Below are 10,405 nucleotides of genomic sequence, written 5' to 3' on the forward strand. Positions count from 1 at the left end.
ATTATCCTTTAGTGATCTACAGTCTAGTTATTATCCTAGGTGACCTACAGTCTAGTTATTATCCTAGCTGACCTACAGTCTAGTTATTGTCCTTGGTGACCTACAGTCTAGTTATTATCCTTTATTATCTACAGTCTAGTTATTATCCTTGGTGACCTACAGTCTAGTTATTATCCTAGGTGACCTACAGTCTAGTTATTATCCTTGGTGACCTACAGTCTAGTTATTATCCTTGGTGACCTACAGTCTAGTTATTATCCTTGGTGACCTACAGTCTAGTTATTATCCTTGGTGACCTACAGTCTAGTTATTATCCTTGGTGACCTACAGTCTAGTTATTATCCTTGGTGACCTACAGTCTAGTTATTATCCTTGGTGACCTACAGTCTAGTTATTATCCTTGGTGACCTACAGTCTAGTTATTATCCTTGGTGACCTACAGTCTAGTTATTATCCTTGGTGACCTACAGTCTAGTTATTATCCTTTATTATCTACAGTCTAGTTATTATCCTTGGTGACCTACAGTCTAGTTATTATCCTTGGTGACCTACAGTCTAGTTATTATCCTTGGTGACCTACAGTCTAGTTATTATCCTTGGTGACCTACAGTCTAGTTATTATCCTTGGTGACCTACAGTCTAGTTATTATCCTTGGTGACCTACAGTCTAGTTATTATCCTTGGTGACCTACAGTCTAGTTATTATCCTTGGTGACCTACAGTCTAGTTATTATCCTTGGTGACCTACAGTCTAGTTATTATCCTTGGTGACCTACAGCCTAGTTATTATCCTAGGTGACCTACAGTCTAGTTATTATCCTTGGTGACCTACAGTCTAGTTATTATCCTTGGTGACCTACAGTCTAGTTATTATCCTTGGTGACCTACAGTCTAGTTATTATCCTAGGTGACCTACAGTCTAGTTATTATCCTTGGTGACCTACCGTCTAGTTATTATCCTTGGTGACCTACAGTCTAGTTATTATCCTTGGTGACCTACAGTCTAGTTATTATCCTTGGTGACCTACAGTCTAGTTATTATCCTTGGTGACCTACAGTCTAGTTATTATCCTTGGTGACCTACAGTCTAGTTATTATCCTTGGTGACCTACAGTCTAGTTATTATCCTTGGTGACCTACAGTCTAGTTATTATCCTTGGTGACCTACAGTCTAGTTATTATCCTTGGTGACCTACAGTCTAGTTATTATCCTTGGTGACCTACAGTCTAGTTATTATCCTTGGTGACCTACAGTCTAGTTATTATCCTTGGTGACCTACAGTCTAGTTATTATCCTTGGTGACCTACAGTCTAGTTATTATCCTTGGTGACCTACAGTCTAGTTATTATCCTTGGTGACCTACAGTCTAGTTATTATCCTTGGTGACCTACAGTCTAGTTATTATCCTTGGTGACCTACAGTCTAGTTATTATCCTTGGTGACCTACAGTCTAGTTATTATCCTTGGTGACCTACAGTCTAGTTATTATCCTTGGTGACCTACAGTCTAGTTATTATCCTTGGTGACCTACAGTCTAGTTATTATCCTTGGTGACCTACAGTCTAGTTATTATCCTTGGTGACCTACAGTCTAGTTATTATCCTTGGTGACCTACAGTCTAGTTATTATCCTTGGTGACCTACAGTCTAGTTATTATCCTTGGTGACCTACAGTCTAGTTATTATCCTTGGTGACCTACAGTCTAGTTATTATCCTTGGTGACCTACAGTCTAGTTATTATCCTTGGTGACCTACAGTCTAGTTATTATCCTTGGTGACCTACAGTCTAGTTATTATCCTTGGTGACCTACAGTCTAGTTATTATCCTTGGTGACCTCAGTCAGTCCTGGGCCTAGTTATTATCCTTTATTATCTACAGTCTAGTTATTATCCTTGGTGACCTACAGTCTACAATGTGATATGAACAGGTTAGGAATGTGTTATGTATTTGTTATGAAGTTCTTATGTAGCTAATCCAATTTGTAAGTCGCTCTGGATAAGAGCGTCTGCTAAATGACTTAAATGTAATGTAAATGTAATCTTTATCTCCGCAGTTCATGACCTTCCAGACCATGACGATGGGCGGCAGGGTAGCCTAGTGGTTAGAGTGTAGAGGTGGCAGGGTAGCCTAGTGGTTAAAGTGTAGAGGTGGCAGGGTAGCCTAGTGGTTAGAGTGTAGAGGCGGCAGGGTAGCCTAGCGGTTAGAGTGTAGAGGTGGCAGGGTAGCCTAGTGGTTAGAGTGTAGAGGTGGCAGGGTAGCCTAGTGGTTAGAGTGTAGAGGCGGCAGGGTAGCCTAGCGTTTAGAGCGTTGGACTAGTAACCGGAAGGTTGCAAACCCCCGAGCTGACAAGGTCTAATAATTAGACTGAACAGGCAGTTAACCCACTGTTCCTAGGCCGTCATTGAATATAAGAATTTGTTCTCAACTGACTTGCCTAGTTAAATAAAGGTAAAATAAATCAATAAAAAAGTTGACAGGATGATCTGTACAGATTATGAATGTGTTACACAATTTTCTATGTAGCCCTTATGAAATCTCTATGTAGCCCTTATGAAATCTCTATGTAGCCCTTATGAAATCTCTATGTAGCCCTTATGAAATCTCTATGAAGTCCTTATGTAGCCCTCACCTCCACAGTTCATGATCTTCCTGACGGTGGTAGTAGACAGGATGTTTCTGGTGCGTAGCCAGTCAGCCAGCTGTCCTCCGATGGGCACGATGATGGTCATCACCAAGTGAGGCAGGGCCGACACCATGCCCACCTGACAACGCAAACATCAACATCAACAATTAATATAAACAATAGCAATAACATTAAAGGGCTTTATGATGGTCCTCAGTAAGTGTGGAGGTGCCTACAGCATTAACACCTGACAACACATACAGTGAACCATAAACATTTCAACCTTCAAGTTGACTGCAATTAACATCAACCTGGCAGAACTGACAACCCATGAAATGGTCTATCCAGATACTGTAACGGCGTTCTTCGTTTGTCGAAAGAAAGTCGGACCGAAATACAGCGTGTTGGTTACTCATGTTTTTAATGGAACAAATGACGATACACGAAATAACTTATAAATACAAAAAACAACAAACGGAACGTGAAAAACCTATACAGCCTGTCTGGTGAACACTAACACAGAGACAGGAACAATCACCCACGAAATACAAAGTGAAACCCAGGCTACCTAAATACGGTTCCCAATCAGAGACAACGAGAATCACCGCCTCAGGCAGCCAAACCTATGCAACACACACCCCTAATCAGCCACAATCCCAATAACTAAAAAACCCCACTAAGAAATACAACAAACATAAACCCATGTCACACCCTGGCCTGACCAACTAATTAACTAAAACACTAAATACTAAGACCAAGGTGTGACAGATACATATTTATTACGTGTCAAATTTCATTTCAGAAGTCTGTTTCCAACATGTCTGTAAATTCTCCTTGTATGTTGTTCTGTGTTCAGATCTTTCAAACGCAGATTAGTTTGTCATTCATGGCCTTGACGTGTTCCCATGTATCATGATGTCATGATGTCATGATGTATCGTAATGTCATGATGTATCATGATGTCATGCCATACTGTCATGATGTATCATGATGTCATGCATGACATATCATGATGTCATGATGCTATCATGATGTCATGACATATCATGATGTCATGCTGTCATGATGTCATGACTTATCATGGTGTCATGGCGTATCATGTTGTGTCATGACGTATCATGTTGTTGTCATGCAAGTCGTATCATGATAACAGTAATGCCTGTGCAGGGTGCAGACTTGCAAACTACCGGAGGAGCTCTAAAAAGAGATATCATCTAATTCAAGATATCACCTCTTAAATCAAAACAGCGATTGTCCCAGAACACGTCTTCCTACTCCCCTTTAACCACCACTGACTCCAGATATCACACCGAGGCTATAATTCACACCTGATCCACAAAGAGGCAGAGATCCACCCAGCATCTGAATTATTACACTTGTCAGGCCAGCCTGAGTTATATCGCCTGCGTCCAAATGCGCTATTTACTACGTAGTGCACTACTTTGATCAGAGCCCTGGTACAATGTAACCGGGCCAATAGGATACTATTTAGGGACGCGGACCAGGATGTGTCTGTGTTTGGTGCCTAGGGGACATTTTAGCCTCACGTTACGAAATGGAAATGAAATCCAACACTGGTACTCAGTAAGCAATTGCTTATGCCCCATACAAGTGATGTACATGACACAACGGATATGTTTTTGTATTAGAATGTCTGATGAGTTTTGTCTGGCCAGTTACGTCTTACACAAATCAAGCCAACTAATTCACACCTGGCTGGTATTGTGAGTGAAGCAGCTCATCCTTTTACCTTGCTGATCTCGAAGCCCGAACACCTCCTCGAAGTAGGCCGGCTGGCTGATGAGGAGCAGGTAGAAAGTCCAGCTCCTGCAGAAGTTGGCCACGATGATAGCATAGACGGGCATTGAGGTGAAGAACTTCCTCCATGGAGTCTTGTATTTCTGCAGAGCCATAGTTGTGTATGGCAGAACACATGTCAGTTAGTTGGATACGTGGAAGAGGAGGAGAAGGAGGAAAGGAGAACTCACGCTAGCAGGACCGAAGAGTTCTTGACCCTCTCCGATGCTCTCCTCGATGTAACGTCTCTCCTCGGCGGTGATGGTGGGGTGAACCTCTGGGCTCTCATAGGACACCAGGATCCAGAACATGTACCCAGAACATCCCAAAGCAGCCTAGAGCGAGGCCGGGAGACCGAGACCGAGACAGAGACAGAGAGACAGAGACAGAGAGAGAGCGAGACACAGAGAAGACACACAGAGAGAGAGAGAGAGAGAGAGAGACAGACAGGAGACAGAGAGACAGAGAGACAGAGAGACAGAGAGAGAGGAAAGAGAGAGAGACACAGAGAGACACACAGAGAGAGAGAGAGAGAGAGAATGATAGAGTTATATTACTGTAAATCTGATTAATAAAATATGAGGTATATGGATATTTCTGGTTTATTCTGATTTCTTAGTCAACAGACACAAATAAAAGTCAAATAGACAATCATGGCTCTCATAAAGGATCCCCCTAGGACAGACATGTGCTTCTCTAAAATAACTATGGACGGTGATTTAGCCAGGATAGTCCACTCAGTAACTAATTACCACTGTTTTCAGGTGATGACCATTGCAGATAGAAGGCAGGAGGACCAGCCAGAGTACTGGACAAGATCCCAGCCAGAGGCATGGCTATCACGGCACCGGCATAGGATCCACAGAATGAGGTGGTGGCCAGGCGGCTCCTCTCCAGTGGTGGGGCCCACTTACTCCAGATGCCATGACAGGCTGGGTAGGTCACTCCCTACGGAGGAACACAGAGTGTATGATATATTATACTATACATATATACATTATAGTGTGGTATGACAGGCTGGGTAGGTCACTCCCTACGGAGGAACACAGAGTGTATGATATATTATACTATACATATATACATTATAGTGTGGTATGACAGGCTGGGTAGGTCACTCCCTATGGAGGAACACAGAGTGTATGATATATTATACATATATACATTATAGTGTGGTATGACAGGCTGGGTAGGTCACTCCCTATGGAGGAACACAGAGTGTATGATATATTATACATATATACATTATAGTGTGGTATGACAGGCTGGGTAGGTTACTCCCTACGGAGGAACACAGAGTGTATGATATATTATATTATACATATATACATTATAGTGTGGTATGACAGGCAGGGTAGGTCACTCCCTACGGAGGAACACAGAGTGTATGATATATTATACATATATACATTATAGTGTGGTATGACAGGCAGGGTAGGTCACTCCCTACGGAGGAACACAGAGTGTATATTATATTATACATATATATATACATTATAGTGTGGTATGACAGGCAGGGTAGGTCACTCCCTACGGAGGAACACAGAGTGTATGATATATTATATTATACATATATACATTATAGTGTGGTATGACAGGCAGGGTAGGTCACTCTCTACGGAGGAACACAGAGTGTATGATATATTATATTATACATATATATATATACATTATAGTGTGGTATGACAGGCAGGGTAGGTCACTCCCTACTGAGGAACACAGAGTGTATGATATATTATATTATACATATATACATTATAGTGTGGTATGACAGGCAGGGTAGGTCACTCTCTACGGAGGAACACAGAGTGTATGATATATTATATTATACATATATACATTATAGTGTGGTATGACAGGCAGGGTAGGTCACTCTCTACGGAGGAACACAGAGTGTATGATATATTATATTATATATATATACATTATAGTGTGGTATGACAGGCAGGGTAGGTCACTCCCTACTGAGGAACACAGAGTGTATGATATATTACAACGCATCACCGGGCGCTGCATCACCGGGGCGCTGCTATCACCGGGAAAACTACCTGCCCTCCAGGACACCTACACCACCCGATGTTACAGGAAGGCCATAAGATCATCAAGGACATCAACCACCCGAGCCACTGCCTGTTCACCCCGCTACCATCCAGAAGAGCGAGGTCAGTACAGGTGCATCAAAGCTGGGACGAGAGACTGAAAAACAGCTTCTATCTCAAGGCCATCAGACTGTTAAACAGCCACCACTAACATTGAATGGCTGCTGCCAACCTACTGACACTGACTCAACTCCAGCCACTTTAATAATGGGAATTGATGGGAAATTATGTAAATATATCACTAGCCACTTTAAACAATGCATATGTATATACTGTACTCTATATCATCGACTGCATCCTTATGTAATACATGTATCACTAGCCACTTTAACTATGCCACTTTGTTTACATACTCATCTCATATGTATATACTGTACTCGATACCATCTACTGTATCTTGCCTATGCTGCTCTGCACCATCACTCATTCATATATCCTTATGTACATATTCTTTATCCCCTTACACTGTGTATAAGACAGTAGTTTAGGAATTGTTAGTTAGATTACTTGTTGGTTATTACTGCATTGTCGGAACTAGAAGCACAAGCATTTCGCTACACTCGCATTAACATCTGCTAACCATGTGTATGTGACAAATAAATTTGATTTGATTTTGATTTGATTTGATTTTGATTTGATTATTATACATATATACATTTGTAGTGTGGTATGACAGGCAGGGTAGGTCACTCCCTACGGAGGAACACAGAGTGTATGATATATTACATTATACATATATACATTATAATTGTGTTATGACAAGCTGGGTAGGTCACTCCCTATGGAGGAACACAGAGTATAGGATATATTATATTATACATACACTACCGTTCAAAGTTTGGGGTCACTTAGAAATGTCCTTGTTTTTGAAAGAAAAGCAAAAAAATGTCCATTGAAATAACATCAAATTGATCAGAAATACAGTGTAGACATTGTTAATGTTGTAAATGACTATTGTAGCTGGAAACAGCTGATTTTTTAAATGGAATATCTACATGGCTTACAGAGGCCCACAATCAGCAACCATCACTCCTGTGTTCCAATGGCACGTTGTGTTAGCTAATCCAAGTTTATAATTTTAAAGGCTAATTGATCATTAGAAAACCTTTTTGCATTTATGTTAGCACAGCTGAAAACTGTTTACTTTGATTAAAGAAACAATAAAACTGGCCTCCTTTAGACTAGTTGAGTATCTGGAGCATCGGCATTTGTGGAGTTCGATTACAGGCTCAAAATGGCCAGAAACAAATAACTTTCTTCTGAAACTCGTCAGTCTATTCTTGTTCTGAGAAATGAAGGCTATTCCATGCAAGAAATTGTCAAGAAACTGAAGATCTGGTACAACGCTTTGCACTACTCCCTTCACAGAACAGCGCAACCTGACTCTAACCAGAATAGAAAGAGGAGTGGGAGGCCCTGGTGCACAACTGAGCAAGAGGACAAGTACAAGTCCTCAAGTGGCAGCTTCATTATATAGTACCCGCAAAACACCAGTCTCAGTGTCAACGGTGAAGAGGCGACTCCGGGATGTAGGCAGAGTTCCTCTGTCCAGTATCTGTTCTTTTGCCGACGCGGATAATTTCCAAATGACTTAACCAAATAGGATTTAATATCATCAAACAAATATTCAGTAATAAATCCGATTGGGATAAGTCAGTGTTTGATACACGGCACTGATAACTGAGCGGACAGTTTTTCTCATTAGTCAAATACAAGTGACGATTATCATATCTTATCTTAAAATAATCTGACCATGACATCTGAGCTGAACATTCCTTCTCTGGATAAATGGGTTGAGGTGGGACTGCGGCTGTGTTAAATGGCAGCCAATTCAACCCTGGTCAAAAGTAGTGCACTGCTTAGGGAATCATATATATATGGAATCGGGTGCCATTTAAGACTACATATGGAACAAAGTGACATTTGAGACTATATATGGAACAAAGTGCCATTTGAGACTATATATGGAATAGAGTACCATTTGAGACTATATATGGAATGAGTACCATTTGATACTATATGGAATAGAGTACCATTTGAGACTATAAAAAGAATAGAGTACCATTTGAGACTATATATGGAATAGAGTACCATTTGATACTATATGGAATAGAATGCCATTTGGAGATGCCATTTATGAAATAGAGTGCCATTTGAGACTATCTATGGAATAGAGTACCATTTGAGACTATATATGGAATAGAGTACCATTTGAGACGATATGGAATAGAATGCCATCTGAGACTATAAATAAGAGTACCATTTGAGACTATATGGAATAGAGTGCCATTTTGATACTATATGGGATAAAGTGCCATTTGTGAGACTTTATGAAATAGAGTGCCATTTGAGAATATCTATGGAATAGAGTACCATTTGAGACTATATATGGAATAGAGTACCATTTGAGACTATATATGGAATAGAGTACCATTTGATACTATATGGAATAGAATGCCATTTGAGACTTTATGAAATAGAGTGCCATTTGAGACTATCTATGGAATAGAGTACCATTTGATACTATATGGAATAGAATGCCATTTGAGACTATGAAATAGAGTGCCATTTGCGACTATCTATGGAATAGAGTACCATTTGAGACTATATATGGAATAGAGTACCATTTGAGACTATATATGGAATAGAGTACCATTTGATACTATATGGAATACAATGCCATTTGAGACTATATGGAATAGAGTGCCATTTGATACTATATGGAATAGAGTGCCATTTGAGACTTTATGAAATAGAGTGCCATTTGAGAATATCTATGGAATAGAGTACCATTTGAGACTATATATGTAATAGAGTACCATTTGAGACTATATATGGAATAGAGTACCATTTGATACTATATGGAATAGAATGCCATTTGAGACTTTATGAAATAGAGTGGCATTTGAGACTATCTATGGAATAGAGTACCATTTGAGACTATATATGGAATAGAGTACCATTTGAGACTATATATGGAATAGAGTACCATTTGATACTATATGGAATAGAATGCCATTTGAGACTTTATGAAATAGAGTGCCATTTGAGACTATCTATGGAATAGAGTACCATTTGAGACTATATATGGAATAGAGTACCATTTGAGACTATCTATGGAATAGAGTACCATTTGAGACTATATATGGAATAGAGTACCATTTGAGCCTCTATATGGAATAGAGTACCATTTGAGACTCTATATGAAATAGAGCACCATTTGAGACTATATATGGAATAGAGTACCATTTGAGACTATATATGGAATAGAGTACCATTTGAGACGATATGGAATAGAATGCCATCTGAGACTATAAATGGAATAGAGTACCATTTGAGACTATATGGAATAGAATGTCATTTGAGACTATATGGAATAGAGTACCATTTGAGACTATATATGGAATAGAGTACCATTTGAGCCTCTATATGGAATAGAGTACCATTTGAGACTGTATGAAAGAGTGCCATTTGAGACTATTTGTGGAATAGAGTACCATTTGAGACTATATATGGAATAGAGTACCATTTGAGCCTCTATATGGAATAGAGTACCATTTGAGACTCTATATGAAATAGAGCACCATTTGAGACTCTATATGGAATAGAGCACCATTTGAGACTCTATATGGAATAGAGCACCATTTGAGACTCTATATGGAATAGAGTGCCATTTGAGACTCTATATGGAATAGAGTGCCATTTGAGACTCTATATGGAATAGAGTGCCATTTGAGCCTATATATGGAATAGAGTGCCATTTGAGACTATATATGGAATAGAGCACCATTTGAGACTCTATATGGAATAGAGTGCCATTTGAGACTCTATATGGAATAGAGTGCCATTTGAGACTCTATATGGAATAGAGTGCCATTTGAGACTCT

General features: G+C 39.8%; 1 pseudogene; it reads right to left on the minus strand.

The window, feature by feature from the left end:
- Nucleotides 1-2,631: 2,631 nt before the first annotated feature.
- Nucleotides 2,632-5,370, minus strand: LOC135538014 (vesicular glutamate transporter 2.1-like; annotated as a pseudogene).
- Between the last annotated feature and the right edge of the window lie 5,035 nt (nucleotides 5,371-10,405).

This window comes from Oncorhynchus masou, unplaced genomic scaffold, assembly GCF_036934945.1.
Source record: "Oncorhynchus masou masou isolate Uvic2021 unplaced genomic scaffold, UVic_Omas_1.1 unplaced_scaffold_8895, whole genome shotgun sequence".
Taxonomy (NCBI): Eukaryota; Metazoa; Chordata; class Actinopteri; order Salmoniformes; family Salmonidae; genus Oncorhynchus; species Oncorhynchus masou.